Below are 18067 nucleotides of genomic sequence, written 5' to 3'. Positions count from 1 at the left end.
AGCGATAGAAAGATCAATTTCTTAGGAAGAAATAAATGCATGTGTGTTTAAGAATTAGTTCATTGGTGTGACAGGTTGGTTTCAGAGACACAACTCATGAGATATAAACATGAGGTGGTTTTATTTTCTCCAAAATGGTTAAGAACAGTGTTCTGTCAAACCCTCTTTTCCTCTGAGTGGCAGCTCCCCAATGGCATCTTATTCTAACCGCCATTTTGGGTTACATTTAACTGTTAGAACAGTCTTATCCTAGTTTTGAAATGTAGTTCTGTTTATTCACAAAATTCCTATCTCATACTTAATTCAAAATGCTTTCTGGCCTGAGTGCAGGCGGACTGATGGTTCTAGCATCTTGGAGTAGAGGGACCTTCTCACACCCATCTTGTTATTCCCTGTAATCGTTAGTTTGGGCATGGAAGAGGTAGCAGAAGAAATTTCCTTATAAGGCTGTCTATGGTGAGTTGGCCATCAGTGGTGGTAAGGTTGCTATCCCATTTTTGTCTGCTATCGATGGGTATCTGTTTAACATCTGTTAGTTCCCTAGGTGGTTCACTGTGGGGAGTTCCCCACATAATTCTCTGCATAATTCTCTCCAATTTATTCTAGAGCCTTTTCTTTCATTTCCCTTTACCCCAGTCAGTTCACCGCAGTCTCTTACTGCAGCAGAGCAAGAGGTCCTAATGCCCAGCGAGCGGCCTACATATAGGGTGATTGATTGTACCTGAAGTTGACTTTGCCAGACAGACGATTGAATCCATGGTGATCTCCACGCCAAATGGAGGACATCCTCATTTCTCATTCCCTCCATCTCCTTCCTTGTCTTTTGACAATGTCCCAGTAGAACTACTAGCCCAAATGATCCCGTTAAGTAAGTTGGAAAATTTACCCCTTTCCTTGAGAGATGTATCGCTGTGCCAAGTCTCACACTGACTTTGGAGCATGGGCTGTATTTCCGTCCTTGTTTGCAACCTCAGCTAGTGCTCTTGTGCAGGGCACACCTCTATGGTCTAGTGCCCAGCCTGCCAGACCGGTGTCTCAGCGCTCTCAAGATACAAGATGATTCCTCTCACCAACAGGGTCACATTGAGTAAGGACTGTAGGGCACCAACAACCTTATGGATTAATGTTGATGTGAATTCCTTCCTCCTGACATGAGGGGAAAAGGGTGGAGGAAAAAAACCCTACGTTATGCCTGAAAGCAATCTCACACAGACCCTCTTTTATAGCTCTAGATGATAAAAGTCTGCAAAGCAGTACTCTTCCTTGCCTCTTGGGAGTAGGGGAGTCATGTGACTTCTTTGAAGTTGTTCCTAGATCAGTGGTTCCCAACTTGGGGCAATTTTTACCCCCAGGGGACATTTGGCAATGTCTGGAAACATTTTTGGTTGTCGCAACTAAGAGGGAGGTGCAGCTCTGATCTAGTGGGTAGGGGACAGGGATGCTGCTAAACATCCTACAATGCACAGGACAGCGCCCACAACAAAGAATAATCTCATCCAAATTGGCAATAGTACTGAGATTGAGGGACCCTGCCCTGGAGTATTGAGCATATTGTTCCTCACTTTGCTAGGGGTCCAGAAATGACCTTACCCTGACCCCTCACATCAAGGGACCGGGAGAGCTAAGTTCTCACTTCTGATTTTTCAGTTAGCTATGACTCCAGGCAAATCTATGCATCAATTTCTTCTATCAAATGTGATGAAAGTATCTATTGTACTGACTTTACAGGGTGGTGATGAGAATGAAATGAGATAATACATGTGAATATTCTTTGAAAAAATTTCAAAAAGCCGCGAAAGTCATTATTTCTGTTATGTCGAGAGTGTTCCAGACACAAAAGCATTTTGGCTGACTATACCTGAATTACTCTCTCCTTTATCCCCTTGCTTAACTGTAACATCAAACAATCCATTCTAGAAATACATTACTTGTTTAAACATAGGATAAGTTATCTCGATGAGAGAATTTGCTAGAAGTACTTGTCTTTGGTATTCATCTTTTCTCACGCTCTATTACTTCCTTGTTATCACTTTTTTTGTCCATGTTGATGTAGTAGATTATCTCCATCCCCGAAAAAATTAATTTGAAGTTGGGCTAGTTTATGAATTAGTAACATCATCTAAAACACCATCATTTACGATCAGAGTCTGAAATAAATCTCTATCGTTTTGAACTTGACATAAATGAAATAAAGAAATTGACCTCGGGCATGCACAGTCATTAACAGTCATTTGATACAAAAACACATTAAAGGGGATGAGACATTATAGAAAATCTATGTACATATGAAAGTGGTTCCATAGTGAGACCCGTACCAAAGCAGTGCTGAAGGCAATGTGAAGAGCGATTAATGTAACCTTATTATCAGTAGTTGGCCATTTACCAAAACAGTGTGGTACCTTCTTAGAGTGAATCTTTAGTCGGCAATCCAATTGCAAAGCTTCATCTTAAGAGTTCAAAAGGATAAAATGAAAAATGCTATTAGGATTATGCATCAAAAATAATGTATTACAGATTGAGAAGAATATCACGGATGAAAGCCTTTTAGTTTGCTCCTTTTGAAGCACTGTTTTAAAGGGCCATGCATGTCTAGAGCATGTCAAGGTTTCATATTGCTATGTTGTACATGAAACGTGTTAGTTCTGGGAAAAAAAGTAGCACAAGTGAAAGAAAATTCCCCACTTCCTATTTGATAATTCTGTGATCACACAGAAATGACACATCCACATGTGGCACTCCCTGTGTTTCTCTGGAATTTAGAGGGAATCTTAAGCGGATACCATTAGTCTCTTTTTTCCTTGGTTAAGATTGTGATACTAGCTATGGTTATGTTTAAATCCATTATTTCCTTTAAGATTTTAGTGCTCCATAATTTGCTCTTCCTGTGCTAAGATCGCTAAATTGTGCCTTACCGTTCTTACATTTGCTGAGTCCTGTTACATAGAAACGAGGGGCACGCAATGCCTTAAGTGCTATTCTTGATTTTGCCTGGGGAAGAAGAGCCAGCATTGCTTGGCATTTCTAGGGTACAGAAGGGTGTGTAAGGAATTGGAATTGAATAAGGGTAAATGTCCTTTGATTTCTTCACCCACAAACATTTATGCATCTGCTTTCTTTTCTACCATTTCTTTTAATAAAAGAAACACCCTTTTTACACTCCTTCAAAATACTCCAGGTTGGGCAAGGGGGAAGAGGTGGTAAACTGGCTTGTAAATTTGTAAACTGTGACTCGAGCTCTTCTCCTTCGGAATGATATGATATGAACGCACACATCATGAATCCAAGTGAAGCTATCCTTACTAGGTGCATAATCAATCACGCCATTGCTGAGTTTGCTCTATGGCAGTGGCGGCGTTGCTGCAATAACGTAACAAAGCATTCCCAAACAATGGCCAGCATTTAAATTGCTACTTAATTCAGACTGACAGATAGTATTACTGATGAGACATAAGGACCACAGCTCACCACAGCAGTTCACAGCACTTTATGGCATGTTACTGCCTTGTTCTGGACGATGCCCGGCCCATTTCTGGTGCTCAGTGAGTGTTAAATAATACCAATACTGTCAAAGGCTTCTTATTTTTCACCCAGGGACGTTTATAATTCTCTGCTTCATGTGCTTTCTAATTCTTCATGCTCAATGATGGGAATGAAAATTAATTACTCTGGGAATTTGAATGTCGCCTTGACAAATCATTCCTACTCTGTTAAATAATGTTTTCATTGGTGAAACTAGGAGGTCCCTGGACCTTGTCCTGTTGTTCTGGTCCTCTCTTCCTCCTTCTTCTGCCCTAAGATCTTTTTAGAAATGCCAAAACTGAACAAGAGTAATTGCCTTTTAATTTAGATCTGGGATTTAGATGCGATTTATTTTAAAACCTTCTTAAGTGTGGCATTTGAGTCTACTTGAAATTCCCAATTTCTATTCCTGTAGCTGAGCCAAAGATGTCGTTTTGATTTCTGAGCTGCACATTCCTGGGAGCATGGGTCTCATTTGTGTGAAAAAGAGAGATGTTAGCTCATTTGAAGTTTCGGTTGACTTATAGCTCTTTTTTGACCTTTGCTACTAATAGCTGGCAGAGAATAAAACCAGACATGTCAATCACTGTCTAGATTTTATAAACTATTGACTGTTTCTTGAAGGATGGTAATGCTTATTTTATTGGCCTCTTGTACCATAGAAGGGGATTTATAGAGTGCCAAAAAAATGAAAACCATGCCTAGCTAGCATCATCCAGATCTGCTGGTAATAAAGTCACTGAAATTAATAACTATCAATTAAATATAAATGAGCTGAAACCACACCAAGGAGAGAATCAACAGCATTTTAATTCCTAGATCTCTTTTGGCATTATCATATTTAATGCTCTGTAAAGAGTTGAATTAACTAGTTTTCCTGATTTTTATTAAGCTGAACACTTAATGTTAATGGTTTTGTTCAAATTTCATAACTTCTGAAGGAAGACCCTACGCTTGCTACGCATCTGTGCTGTCATCCAGGGCCTACCCCTTTTCTGCTTTACTCCTCCTTATACCTTGAAGGTTTTTAGCTCTTGGCACACTGCCATTCTCTTCAACACAATTCCTGCCACGATTGTTGGTGATTTCTAATACTCTGGCCTCTCAGGTTCTTGAACTTGTATCCTCCAATCATTTTGTCTTACATCTTGCCTTAGACACTCATTCCATTGTCCATACCCTGGACTAACACTTCTCAAAGTGTAGTTCACGGTACCCTGAGGTCCCCAAGACACTTTCAGGGGAGCCATGGGTTAAAAATTATTTTCATAATATTGCTCAGATGTTACTTGCCTTTTTCATTCTCATTCTCTCAGGAGTGTACAATGTTTTCCAAAGGCTACTTGACATGTAATATCACAACATATAGAATATAGAAATGGATATGAGAATCCAGCTGCCTTCTATTTAGCCAAACATTAAAGAGATGTGCACACAACAAAAAAACCAACAATCCAATTTAAAAATGGGCAAAGGATCTGAACAGAGATTTCTCCAAAGAAGATATACAGATGGGCAAGAGGCATATGAAAAGATGCTCAACATCATTAGCTATCAGGGAAATGCAAATCAAAACTAGAACGAGGTATCACCTCACTCTGGTCAGAATGGCTATAATTAAGAAGACAGGAAACAACAAACGTTGGAGAGGATGTGGAGACAAGGGAACCCTTGTTCACTGCTGGTGGGAGTGCAAACTGGTGCAGCCACTATGGAAAGCAGTATCCTCAGAAAATTAAGGACAGATCTGCTATATGATCCAGCTATTCCACTGCTGGGTATCTATCCAAAGAACTTGAAAACACAAAGGCATAAAGATACTTGCACCCCTATGTTCATTGCAGCATTATACACAATAGCCAAGACTTGGAAGCGACCTAGGTGCCCATCAAGGGACGAATGGATAAAGAAGATGTGGTATTTATACACAATGGACTACTACTCAGCCATAAGAAATGATGAAATCCGGCCATTTGTGACAACACGGATGGACCTTGAGGGTATCATGCTGAGTGAAATTAGTCAGAGGGAGAATGTCAAATACCATATGATCTCACTCATAAGTAGAAGATAAAAACAATGACAAACAAACACATAGCAATGGAGATTGGATTGGTGGTTACCATAGGGGAAGGGGGGAGGGAGGAGGACAAAAGGGGTGATTAGGCTCACATGTGAGGGGATGGACTATAATTAGTTTTCAGGTGGTGAACACAATGTAATCTACACAGATTAGAAACATATTATGATGTACATCTGAAATTAAAATAAATAAATAAATAAAAGAATAAGAGACGGATCAGAGGTAGACAAAGGAACTATTTTGAAGATTGGTTCTACATAAATCTTTATTTTTTTTCCCTCAATAAAAATAAAAATAAAAATAAAAATGAATAAAAAATAAAAAAATAAAACGTGTATGCAAATATTTGAAAAAAAGGCGAGATGTGAACAAATGTAAAACAATGCCACTCATCACTAATGATTTTGTTTTGAAAAACAGTTATTTTTTATAAAAATATGTTATGTTAACATTTACTAGGTTTATCATTAATTTAATTGAATTAAATATTTTTAAAATTCCTGTGATAATTTCTAATACAGTAAATATCAATAGATATAATCTACATAAAAATACTTTTTCTATCAATTTTTAAGAATATAAAGGGGTCCAGAAACCAGAAAGTTGACAACTTCTGCCATTGATCAAATTTCTGAAACTGTCTAGAAAGATAAAACTCCCTTTTTATGTATTTTTTAATTTTAATTTTTTAATTGCAGTAACAATGGATTATAACATTATATAGCTTTCAGATGTACATTATAATGCATTTCGAATTCTGTGTCGATTACATCACGTTCACCACCCAAAAACTAATTATATTCCATCCCCTCACATGTGAGCCTAATGACCTCTTTTTGTTTTGTAATGTTTAATTCATCATAGACTGATGCTTTTGGAAAATGAAATAAAAATAAATTAGAAAAAAATGTAGATGCAAAAAATGCAAGCCCACTGATCAAATGCTTGGGTGTCATGGCACTGTCAAATTCCTGTTGAATTTTCTACTTGTTTATTCTGAATTTCTGCATTTATCTCATTGTGGACCCATATGAAGTTCACAGATTAGTTCTGCTCTGCAACCGTCCTTTGAGTAGCACTCTTTAGAGCTTGTCACCAGTAACAGCCATTCTTCCAGAGAAGCAACATCCCATGCTCTGACCACAACCTTCTGTATTTTCAGTTCACTCCCTTCAGTACCTCAACTCCAAAAATCCCTTCATTCCCACCAAGACCTTCAATCCATCTCCCTAGCACCTTTTTACTTTTCTTCAGTGCCCTCAATTTCTTATTTCCCCCTTAAACTTTGTAGTCAATTATGATAACTACTTCTTTGCGACATTCTCAAATCCCTTGCCCATTTTTTTGCTTCCTTAAACACACTCTGATGACAAAACTCTGTTTAAATTCTACTATGCATCCCTATGCCAGGCCTGCCTCCACACAGATGAATGTGGCTGGGGAAAAAACCCACAGCCATGCCAATAGGTCTTACTGTATATGCATGATGGTAGTTTCAGTTGAGCCCTGAATTCTGCCTGTAGCAACCAATTTTTTCTAGTGATACTGTGGTATCAAACAACCTCACAATCTCAGTAGTGGATGCAATAAAGGTTTGTTTCTCATTTACTTTAGATGTACACTGTGGATCACCTTTGACTCTCTACTCTGAGAGTACGCTAATGGAACAGCTCCTTCCTGGGGCTGCTGCTGTACCCATGGCAGAAGGAAAGAAGAGATGGTCGAACCACATGATGTTTAAAGCTTCTCTTCTGAAGTGCTACATGCCACTTCTGCTTATATTTCATTATCAAAAGAATGTCATTTGGCCAAGTTTAGCACCATTGGGGTGGGAATTATAATTCTGCTGCAAGGACAAGCATGGTAAGGAGGAGCTAGTAGGAAAGGGCACTGAATGTTTTTACATTAGTACAACCTACCACACTATTCAAGTTTACGATTGCTTATCCAATCACTCTTCAGTCCTCACAAATGAATATTTAATACTTTTTCCCCTCCCTTAAGCCTCCAGTATCCCCTCTCCCATCCTTACTCCCTGTTGATGACCTTGATTCTCATTTCACTGAAAAAATAAAAACAATCAGAAATTCCACAAGATCCCACCTATCCACCTACCTTCATTTGTGGTCATATGTGCTGCTTTCCCTTGGATTAACTTTCCACACTCCTACTTAGGGCTTAATCCCTTCATTTGTCTACTAAATCACATTGCCTCTCACCTACTCAAAGTCATTTCCTCAACAACTCTTTTCTCACTTCTACATTGTCAGTTTCTACTCTGTATTGAATTATTCTCATTAATATGCCAATACGCCATTATTTTTCCAATCTTAAAAAAAAAACAAAAATAACTATTTCCTGACCTCATTCCCTCTCATGATACTTCTCTATTTTTGTTTCTCATCTTTGAAAGAGCTGTTTATGCATGCTATCACTGTCTTCTCTCTTCCCATTCTGTCTTGAGCCCACTGCCTTTATCAATGCCTCGATAACCTCAACATTGTTAAGCCAATAGTCAGTTCTCAGTCCTTCTTTTCCTTGACCTATCAGCAGCCTGGAAATCATTTCTCTAGTTGCCATTCAGAACACCACACATACATGGTTTTCATTCTACCCCTCTGACCATCAATTCTCAGTTTTTTTGTGGTTTCCTCCCCATTTCACTAACTCCTCCACTTAGGAAGTAGTTTAGGAAGCAGGAGTGGATTTTTTTTCTCTGTTACTACCCTCTCCATTGGTAAACTCATCCAGTCTTCTTATTTTAAGCACATTCTACTTGCTGCTATCTCTCAAATTTATAACTTAAGCTTGGACCCCTCCTTTGATCTCCATACTTGTAAATCTGATACCTGTTTTATATCACCACTTGGATTTCTGATAGACATTTCTAATGTAACATGTCCTAAAGTCATCTCAAACCTCCCCTAAAACTGCTCTTCTCATAGCCATCCTCGTCCTAGTAAGTGGTAATTCTATTCATCCATATTTCCCAGCCCCAAATCCTCATAGCTATTCTAGATTCTCTCTTAGTTTTCACTTGGGATTTCTGTCTGATCTATCAGCAAATTCTGGTAGCTCTATCTTCAGCATATATAAAAAATTTGATCTTCCCACCAATTCCACTGTTACCACTGGAATCCAAGTCACCATTTTCTCTCTTATGGATCATTGCAATAGCCTCCTACTTGGAGGCTTCCTATGTCTTCCTATGTCTGAACTTGCTTCTTTCATCTATTTTCAGTAGAGTAACAAAAATGTCTTCCATTGCAGAGTAAAAGTCATTGCCATGACTCTAGTAGAATGACCCTAAGACTTATTTTCCATATTTGGGCACTTTGAAAGTGAAAGGGGAGCTAATAAGAATTATGCTGGAATAAGAGGCATAAACTAGGATTGTACTGGGAAAACTAGGAGGCATAGCCACCCTACCACTAAGACCCTACAGTAATTGCCCTCACTTTTTTCTCTACCTTATTTACTTCAGTATCTCAGTTTCTTACTACACAGCTTGTTTATTGTCTGTCTGTCCAACTAAAATATCAACTCCATGAAGACAGATTCTTTCCTGTTTTTCTTCTGTCTGTGGTGCCCAGAAGATGCTCAATAGATATTTGAATAGGTGACTCAGTGAAGTACACCCCTGTTAATTCATGCAACAAATATTTATTGAGGAGTTTTCAAGGCACTTGTTCCTGAAGGTCAAAAATAAGACATGTCTAAAAATTTCTCAAGGAATTTATAGACTAGTCAGAGGTTATTTTTCCATTTTTCAATGGAATTCATTTTTCAGACTTTTACCAAGACCTTTAAACATTAAAAGTGTAGGTCTATCCACTCAAAAGCACTCACTGCACATCAGACATTAGGATGGTTGTAGAATACGGAGGTAACAAGGCACATATGGTCTCTTCCCTGTAGAGTTTCAGACACCCATGGGAGGGGTGGGCACATAGATATGTTACTACAGTGCAGAGTGCAGCACCTCTGGAGTGGTCAAGTGGTATGAGACCGGGGCACTCCACTTGCTGGGGAGGGGAGTTCTGCACAGCTAGTTAAAGAATGTCTACTGAGTCTTTGCTGGGCCAGCCATTGTCTGTGTGTTTTACCTGTATTAAGTCATGAAATCCTTACAAAATCTCTACGAAGTAAGCATTATTATTATTCCTATACAAGTGAGGCACAGAAGGCTAAGTGGGCCAAGGTTGTACAATTAGTTAAGCATAGAGATTGAATTTGAACCATCAATTCAAATGGCAGGGTGGGCCTCAGAGTTTCTGCATATGACTACTAAGCTACATTAGCTCATTAATAGGTTCACCTGAGATAATCCAAGTTTACCCTTGTTGTCCAGATGTAATTGTTAATAGAGTTCACTTTTATTCTCCAAAGTGTCTCAGTTGGGATGGAAACTCATGTGGCCCTCCTTCCCACAGGTCATACAGGAGGAGATGGTTGTGGATGTATAGAAGGAACACTGAGGGAAGCTAGAGCACAAACAGAGTCCAATATACTGTCCTTCAACCGTTTATATTGTGTTCTGGAGTGGCTCCTTTTAGAGTAAGTTTCTTTTTTCACCTATGCTTTGCCTTGCTTAGAATTAAATGTTTAGTTTTTATTAAAACATCAATAACTAACGCTGCATATATAATCTTTGCATACAAATAAAATTTCTGCTATTTTAATGTGTGCTTTTGGAGGAGCTCAAAGTTAATAAGGAGCCAAGATATGGTCTAGAGACAAACATGATCTCAATGACGTAGATGCCACTGCAGCAGAATGAAATGCCATCAGTTAGTGGTCCATAAGATAGAGCTGTGGTTTCCAAATCCTCTGATTGCATACTCTATCTGTGAAAAATTTTGGACATGAGCCACCAATATATCCAAGTAATATATATGTATTCTAAAACATATGCAGAGATAGAAATGAAAATGGATGTGCGGAAAATCAAATATAATGATTATAAACTACTTTTTATTTGTAATTTATTAACGGAATGATGATAAGAATCCTTTACTCTCAGTAATATAATAATAATTTACTGTGAGCAAGGTAATTGAATATCCCATTATTTTAAAACTTTTGGCTTACAATTTTTCATACAGAGATTTGAAGATCTGGTTCACTTTATTTGAATATTAGTTTTTAATTTCTATCGTAGGTTAGCGATACCTCACAGAGATAACCGGATGCAAATGGAAGGAGTGCAGTGTTAGCTGTATTTACTAAATCCTGACTTTCATTTTCATCCCAGATACTAATTATGCAAATGTTTTTATTTTGGCTAGTAAATTCCCTGATATTCGTTACTAAATTTTCTTTCAAATTACTCAGAGGATGCTGCATTTTTCTACATTTAATACATGAGTCCAAAACCCACAGCAACTTCTTGTTTAAAAGATTAATAAACAGGTTAGAAAATGTTGATTACAAGGTGTTTTTTTAAAATAAACTTTAATTTTAGAATCGTTTTGAATTACAGACATGTTGCAAAGAGAGTACATTGAGTTCCCAAGTAGCCTGCCCTCAAGTTTCTCTATTGTCATCATCTTACACTGGTATGGTACGTTTGTCACAACTCATGAACCAATGTTAATATATTATAACTACAGTGCATACTTCCAGATTTCCTTAGTTTTTACCTAACATCCCTTTTCTGTTCCAGGATAGGACATTAGTCCTTAGGCTCACTAGACTGTGACAGTTAACTTTCCTTGTTTTCCCAGACCTTCCGTGGGTTTGATGATCTTGACTGTTTTGAGGAGTACTGATCAGGTATTTTATAGAATGCTTTGAAGTTTTTAAAGTGTGCAAATATGAGTTTTTATAGATGGTACAAATCATATTATATTCCTTTTGTAACAAATGCATACAGATGTAGAAACACTTAAAAACAATCATTTTAAACAACTCTCTTCTCATCTTTTTTAAAAAGCAGCTTCTTGATTGTTCATTATTAAAACTTCACCTTTACGTTGAGTGGACAGATTACATAGTTATTATTATTTTGAAATTATCTGCTAGGTGTCATATGGTGCTGACCATGGAACATCTCAGCAAATTTGGAACACATGTCTTCTTTTAACCAAAAAATGCACCACTCGTCTTTAGTTTAATAACTCTTTTAAGACTTTGATGTAAGATAACAAATACATCACTGGGTTGCATAACAGATTCTCTTGCTCCCTCCCCAACTCATCACTGAGGTATTATTATAAGAACTCTATTGTATTTTAGACGCCTTTAAAGAAAGGAATTCCATCAGTGACTTCTTACAGTACTCTGTATACTGCTGGCTTTTATTGGGCTGCTATAGCTTGCCTATGAACAATGAAGTGAATGGACTAAAAGTGTGGCACTATCTCTGTAACTTTTCCTCATAATTCTTTCTTTATTCCAGGCAAAATAATTGCTCCATTATTGTAATTTAAATTTTGCGGGAAAACACACTATTTAAAAAAAATTAAAGAACTCATTTTCTGTCAATGATCTATCTTTCATGACACATCTTTAATTCTGTGGTGCACAAAAAGTTAGTTTTGATGTATTTTCTTTTTTAAGCAGAATCTAGCAAGTACAGGACACTGTCATATTAGATTTACCTATACTTTTGTCTAACTTTAGAGAAAGCATATTACCATGTGGAGATTGTTGTCCCAGTTCTTGCTTTTTCCAATCTTCCGATCTGTGTTTTATACATCTTCCTAAGCCATCTACTCACAGAGGAAAGGATATTATTTATTATCTTGTCTCCATTGTGTGTGTGTGTTTGTGCGTGTGTGTGTCTTCAGCTAATTTTTACCAAGGAAAAGAAGAATAAGGCTTTCCTAAGTAGTATGTGGCTTTTAGAATTTTTTCTGTTGGTGAGGAACTGCAAAAGGGAATTTTATGTCCATCATGAAATTTAGTAAATTTTGCAAAATTAAAGGTGATTTTAAACATGACTCAAAAATTATGGATCTATATTTTCATGTTCTGAGTGCTTAGTTTTAATATGTTCTTACTAATTGTGGTGACTTCAGGCCGTCATTAAAGAAAATCTCAAGGAACACTATTTAAATGATTTATAGTTAAGGGTAGTAGATGTAAATCCATATTTCAAATAAACTTGTTACTAATTACAAAGATTTTATTCTACTTCTTGTTAGGTATGATTGTGTCTTTGTAGTTTTCTATGGCTGCTAAAGAGCTCATATAAAGGATGGAAGAAGCGTCAGCCTTTCTATTTTCTTGTTTTTCTCTTGGGCTTGCATTATTCTTACTGTGTTAAAACTCTTGCTATTTTTCCTGAAATTTTTGATCCACTTGTCAACTTGTGATGATTAACTTGGTTAAAACTAGATAATATGATCTATAAATCCAGCTAACCATGCTCATGTATATTGAAAGGTATTTCATTAGTCTGAAAGCAAGATAACATTTTAGGTCCATGTAATCATTGATTAGTGGTCCCCCAAAAGATATGTCATCCTGGAACCTCAAAATGTGACCTTATTTGGAATAAGGGTCTTTGCAAATATAATTAAGATAGGGATCTAGAGATGAGATCATCTTAAATTATGTGGGCCCTAAATCCAATGATGGATGTCTTATACATGACAGAAAAGAAGACGACTCAGAGAAAGATACAAGGAAGAAGGCCATGGGAACACAGAACCAAAGATTAGAGTGACGTGTGTACAAGCCAAGAAATGTCAAGAATTGCCAATAGCTGCCAGAAGGTGGGAGAGGCAAGGAAAGAGTCTCCCTCACAGCCTTTGGAGGGAGCATGGCTGTGCTGACACCTTAATTTCAGACCCTAGAACTGTGAAAGAGTACATTTATGTTATTTTAAGCCAACAACTTTGTGGTAATCTGTTATAACAGCCCTGGGAAACAAATACAGCTCCCATGATCCACTCTTCTGTCTGTCCCATTCTACCCAGAGGATACTTAAATAGTGTACCTGAATCCTGCACACCTGCGTGTAAACTGAGCGAGAGGAGAGTACCAACCTATGTGCTGACTATCGGTATCTAAATATTAAGAGAAGTCTTTGTATTGTCCTCACATCGTAAATGCATTGTCTTGCACAATACTTGAGGAGCATCCACCTCACTTTAGAGACCATGGGGAGAGATTTTGTAGATTTCAAAATGTATCTGTTTGATTGTTTGAGCCATATCTCAAGAGTCCTATCAGATAGTATACTGAAGCCACAGAGCAGCAAGTTGTTATTTTTTGAAAAGCTGAGAAAATAGGATGGGGAAGGACATGGCACCAAAACATGGTAATTTGGAGGATGTAGAGAAGGGAAGGTGGACACTGAAGTTAAGCTTCTGGGCGAGGATGTGGCCCTGACCTGAATACACAAGTGCCTAACATAGCTCTTTGGGACCACACATATAAATAGACTTAATAAATTTGGAAAAATATTTCTATTTCTTTTCAGATGTGATTACATCATTATTGGATTTTAAATGATTAAAATAGTATTAAATGCTTATTGTAGAATAAAATGAAGATAAAGAAAAGTGTAAGACCTACGATGTTATCATTTGGTGTATCTCCTCTCTGCCCCCACCTCCCAGTGTGTATATTTTCAAACTGCGATCACAGAGTATAGATTTTTATTTTCAGCTTTTGTTCACTTACCCTTTTATTGTGTGAATTTTAATATGATCAAAAACTATGGTGTTATGGGTTGACTAGTGTCCCACCAAAATTCATATATTTAAGTCCTAACTCCTAGTACCTCAGAACGTGACCTTATTTGGAAATAAGTCATACTAGAGTGGGATGGGCCCCTAATCCAATATGACTGATGTCCTTACAAAAAAAGCGAAATTAGACACAGATACTCACACAGGGAACGTGCTACGTGAGGATGAAGACAGAGATCAGGGTGAAGCTTCTGCAAGCAAAACGATACCAATGGTTGCCAGCAAACCACCAGAAACTAGGGGAGAGGCATAAAACTGATTCTCTCTCATGGCCCTTGGGAGGAACCAACTCTGCCAACACTTTGATTTCAAACTTCCAGCCTCGAACACTCTGAGACAATAAATTTCCTTCTAAGCCATCCAGTTTGTGGCGCTTTGTTATGGCAGCTCTAGCAAACTAATTCATGCAGGTGTGATGGTGAAGTGTGTAAATAAGAGAGCCAGGAGATCGGGGCCCAAACCTCAGCTCTACCTCTGACAAGGTATGGCATTGCGGGCACACTAACCTGGCTATGTCTCCGCTTACTAACTGTAAAATGGGGAATGACAATAGCTGAGATGTAACAGGGTGGTTACAAGGATTGAGTCCATTGGCATATAGTGGTCATTGAAATAATCTTGTTTATCACTCTTCAAAACATTAGCAACTGAATATTATGTCTGATACGTGTACCTTAACTTATGCAGTCATTCTCATCACTGTAAATACCATTGTAATGAACACAGTTTCAAGTAAATATTTTTTCCATTAGGCCAGATTCCTATATGTGCGATTCTTGGGTGAAAAGTATTAGTATTTTTGTCTCTTGATACTACGTTTTTAAAAATTCCTACTCTGAACAGCTATGTTTTAAAGGGATCCCCTCATTGTACCTTGGCAATCATTAAGCATTACAATTAATTAAAATTTTTTGCTCCTTTCATAATATTACTATATTTGCTTCTTTTTTATTATTATAATGGTAGTAAGACTGAGTCAAATTTGTGAATTTTTGAGTGCCGACAGTTAAGTGGTATGTACTTGGTTGATGAAAAAGCAATCTGGTTCTCATGTGAAATACACTCGAGCCTCTGTCTTGAGAGGGGAGAGAAGTCAAGCATCTTGAAGCCATTTACTCCAACCTGCTCTTTTTCCCTGTGAGCTGTTGGACTTTAGTGCTAATAAAATTCACTTTTCTTTCCAATTTTATTGCTGATAGCCTGCAGAACTTCTCCTCACTCTAGATAAATTGTTAAGACAATCTACAAATGTTTTGAAGTGACATGTCTTCCATTTACTGAGCAACAAGGGCCTGTGCTCAGTACAACCTTGCAGAGACTGAACTAACACTGCATTAGGCCTTTGTAATGTGCAAGGTGCCAGGGACTTTGTATGTGAACCGAGACTGAGGAAAGGGGTGGAGAGAAATGGGCAGAGCTGGTGCTTTGATGCTGTCGGGAGCAAACACATATTGATCAATGCCTCTATGAATAACCACCTGCTAATATCACATTATCATGGCTTAAAATAAACCATCCCACAGACAGTGTGTCTCAAAACAAGCTTTTGTCCTCAATGCTGTCTTGCTGGGTAAAATCTGTCTTAAGAGGCGCTGACAACTCAGTGTCAAAAGGAGCCTTATTATTATTCTTTTTACTCAGGAGTTAAAAAAATGAACTGAAACAAAGATCAAAGAAGAAATTCCTTGTAAAGTTTAGCTACCTTATGTGTAACATGCCTGGATTTAGGAATTCAGAAGCAGTTTTATTGGATTTTCTGGATAATATGAAAATTTTTTTGTGTATTTCAGTTATCAAATTCTGTTAGTTCAAACTCAGAGCAATCATTGTACATATATGGAGTTCTGCCAAAAAAAATATTTATTCAGTCTCTTGAAAAATGATAAAATGACAAAGAACAAACATAAAAGCCAAAAATCCATACTGCTTATCTTTGTAGTAGAAGCTGAAGAACTTTGTGGTCGAAGTTGTAGTAGAAGGAGAAATATTTACAGTCCAAATGCTATGCTTGTAACTTTCACTCACTTAATAGTTACCTGTTAAGGACCTACTGGAACCAGGTTTTGTACGTGAAACTTGGGACATGACAATGAGCATGAACAAATCCTACTGCCAGGAATTCGTGATCTGGTGGGGAAGGTAGATAAATGAATAGAGAGAATAATAATAAATCTCAAGAAGGATGTATGAAGAACCATGAGAGTAATGGGGGCAAATACCACTCTGTGGAAGTGAGGTATACAGGCAAAGGGCAAGCAAAGCAGAGAGGCTAGAGAAAGTACCATCTGAACTATATTTTAAAAAAAAATAAAAACTGAGTGTGGAATGGGATAAAAAAGGGAAATTCAATGGAATGGCACGAGCAAAGGTGCAGAAAGATGTCTTTCATGTCAGGTACAGGGAATTGCATGCATTTTGGTAAATTTCAAGTGCAAGTGGGTAGGCAGAGGAGGCCTGAAAAGCTTACAGAGCTTGCGTGCCCTTATCAAAGTTAGATTTCAGCCACAGGCAATGGGAACACATCTAGGATTTTAAGCTGGGCAGTAACTTGATCATCCCAGCCTAGAAAATCAACCATGTGGTCAGTGGGGCAGTGGTCTCTGATGTAGGGTCCACTGAGAAGGACATACTAAAACTTGTACTTATGCTTATTATGTATCTTAAAAATAATAAAACTATTAGGTCGTGCTCAATTTGATGGCAAGCACTGGAAAGAATCTTTATCTTTCTCTCACTTTTTAACCTGCTCTGTGGGCTGGTTCTTTTCCTGACACAGGATGAAATTTGGTGCAGGTTTCATTGCTTTTCTCTCACTTTTAGGGAAAAGTACAGTATCCTTTTGGGAGTTAGAATGCCAAGTGCCCACAATAATTTAAAGGACACTTTCATTTGAAGTTAAAGCTTGCTTCTCCTCTACATTGAGTCTTCTTCAGGCTAGGAAGCTGGAGGGCAGAAGCCTCTCCTCTGTTCTGGTCTTGTTCTTCTCTTCCTTCTCTGCCTCTCCACGCACTGGGGTTGGAGTGGATCACGGATGGAGGCATGCTGAGTACACTGTGATCCGGCTTTAAACCTTCTGGGGTCACGTGGACTCGCTGTCATGAGGTGCTCTTGAGGTTTCCCTGGAGATTCACCCTCTTAGAATCTACAGCTGCAATTTGGACTGCATGAGACTACTCCCCTGTCTTGCTCCAGCAGGCCGCTTGCTACACCCTTCCTTAGCCCATCAGACTCCTAGAAATCCACCCTCTGCAGGGTTACTTTAGCCCTTTTGAGTGGAAACCCTTTCAAGAGGTTTCCAGGCCAACTCTCTCCCATCCTGTCCGTATGTATACTCACTTTCACCCTCAGCATAAGTGAAAATGCAGCTCACTCCCAAGACAGTCCCCTCTCTCTAGCTCACTCTAACTCTCTCTCTCTCTCTTTCAATCTGTCTTTCCCTCTCTCTCTCTGTCCATCACACACACACACACAAACACACACACACACGAACACACACACATTCTTTCTCCATCTCTCTTCTTCTGTCTTGGGCTGATATAACTTTAGCATCTCATACTAGTCTTTAATCTCCCTAAACTCCTAGATACCTGTTTACCTATCGGACTAGTGTCCTTAGAGCACTTCTCAACTGGCTTGGGAGATGGGGGAACACCTCCTCCTGGAAGGTGGGGGGCACTCCATAGCACCCTTGGAACACCAAATGAATTCTAACCTTTCCGTAACTGGAGATGCGATCTCCAATTCTTGATGAATAGGTTTTCTC

At 38.2% G+C, this 18067-nt stretch overlaps 1 protein-coding gene across 4 annotated transcripts in view; it reads left to right on the top strand.

The window, feature by feature from the left end:
• Positions 1–18067, top strand: part of ARHGAP24 (Rho GTPase activating protein 24) — a 720487-nt gene that overhangs the window by 150021 nt on the left and 552399 nt on the right. For 2 of the 4 annotated variants that reach the window (XM_070614419.1, XM_070614420.1), the window contains exon 2: positions 10036–10159. The exons of the other annotated variants lie outside the window; for them this stretch is intronic. The gene's annotated coding sequence lies outside the window, so the exon portion shown is untranslated. The remainder of the gene's footprint in view (positions 1–10035; positions 10160–18067) is intronic. 4 annotated transcript variants of the gene reach the window in all.

The sequence above is a fragment of the Equus przewalskii genome, chromosome 3, assembly GCF_037783145.1.
Source record: "Equus przewalskii isolate Varuska chromosome 3, EquPr2, whole genome shotgun sequence".
Taxonomy (NCBI): Eukaryota; Metazoa; Chordata; class Mammalia; order Perissodactyla; family Equidae; genus Equus; species Equus przewalskii.
The sequence above is the reverse complement of the archived record's forward strand: the minus strand, read 5'-3'. Positions and strand labels throughout refer to the sequence as shown.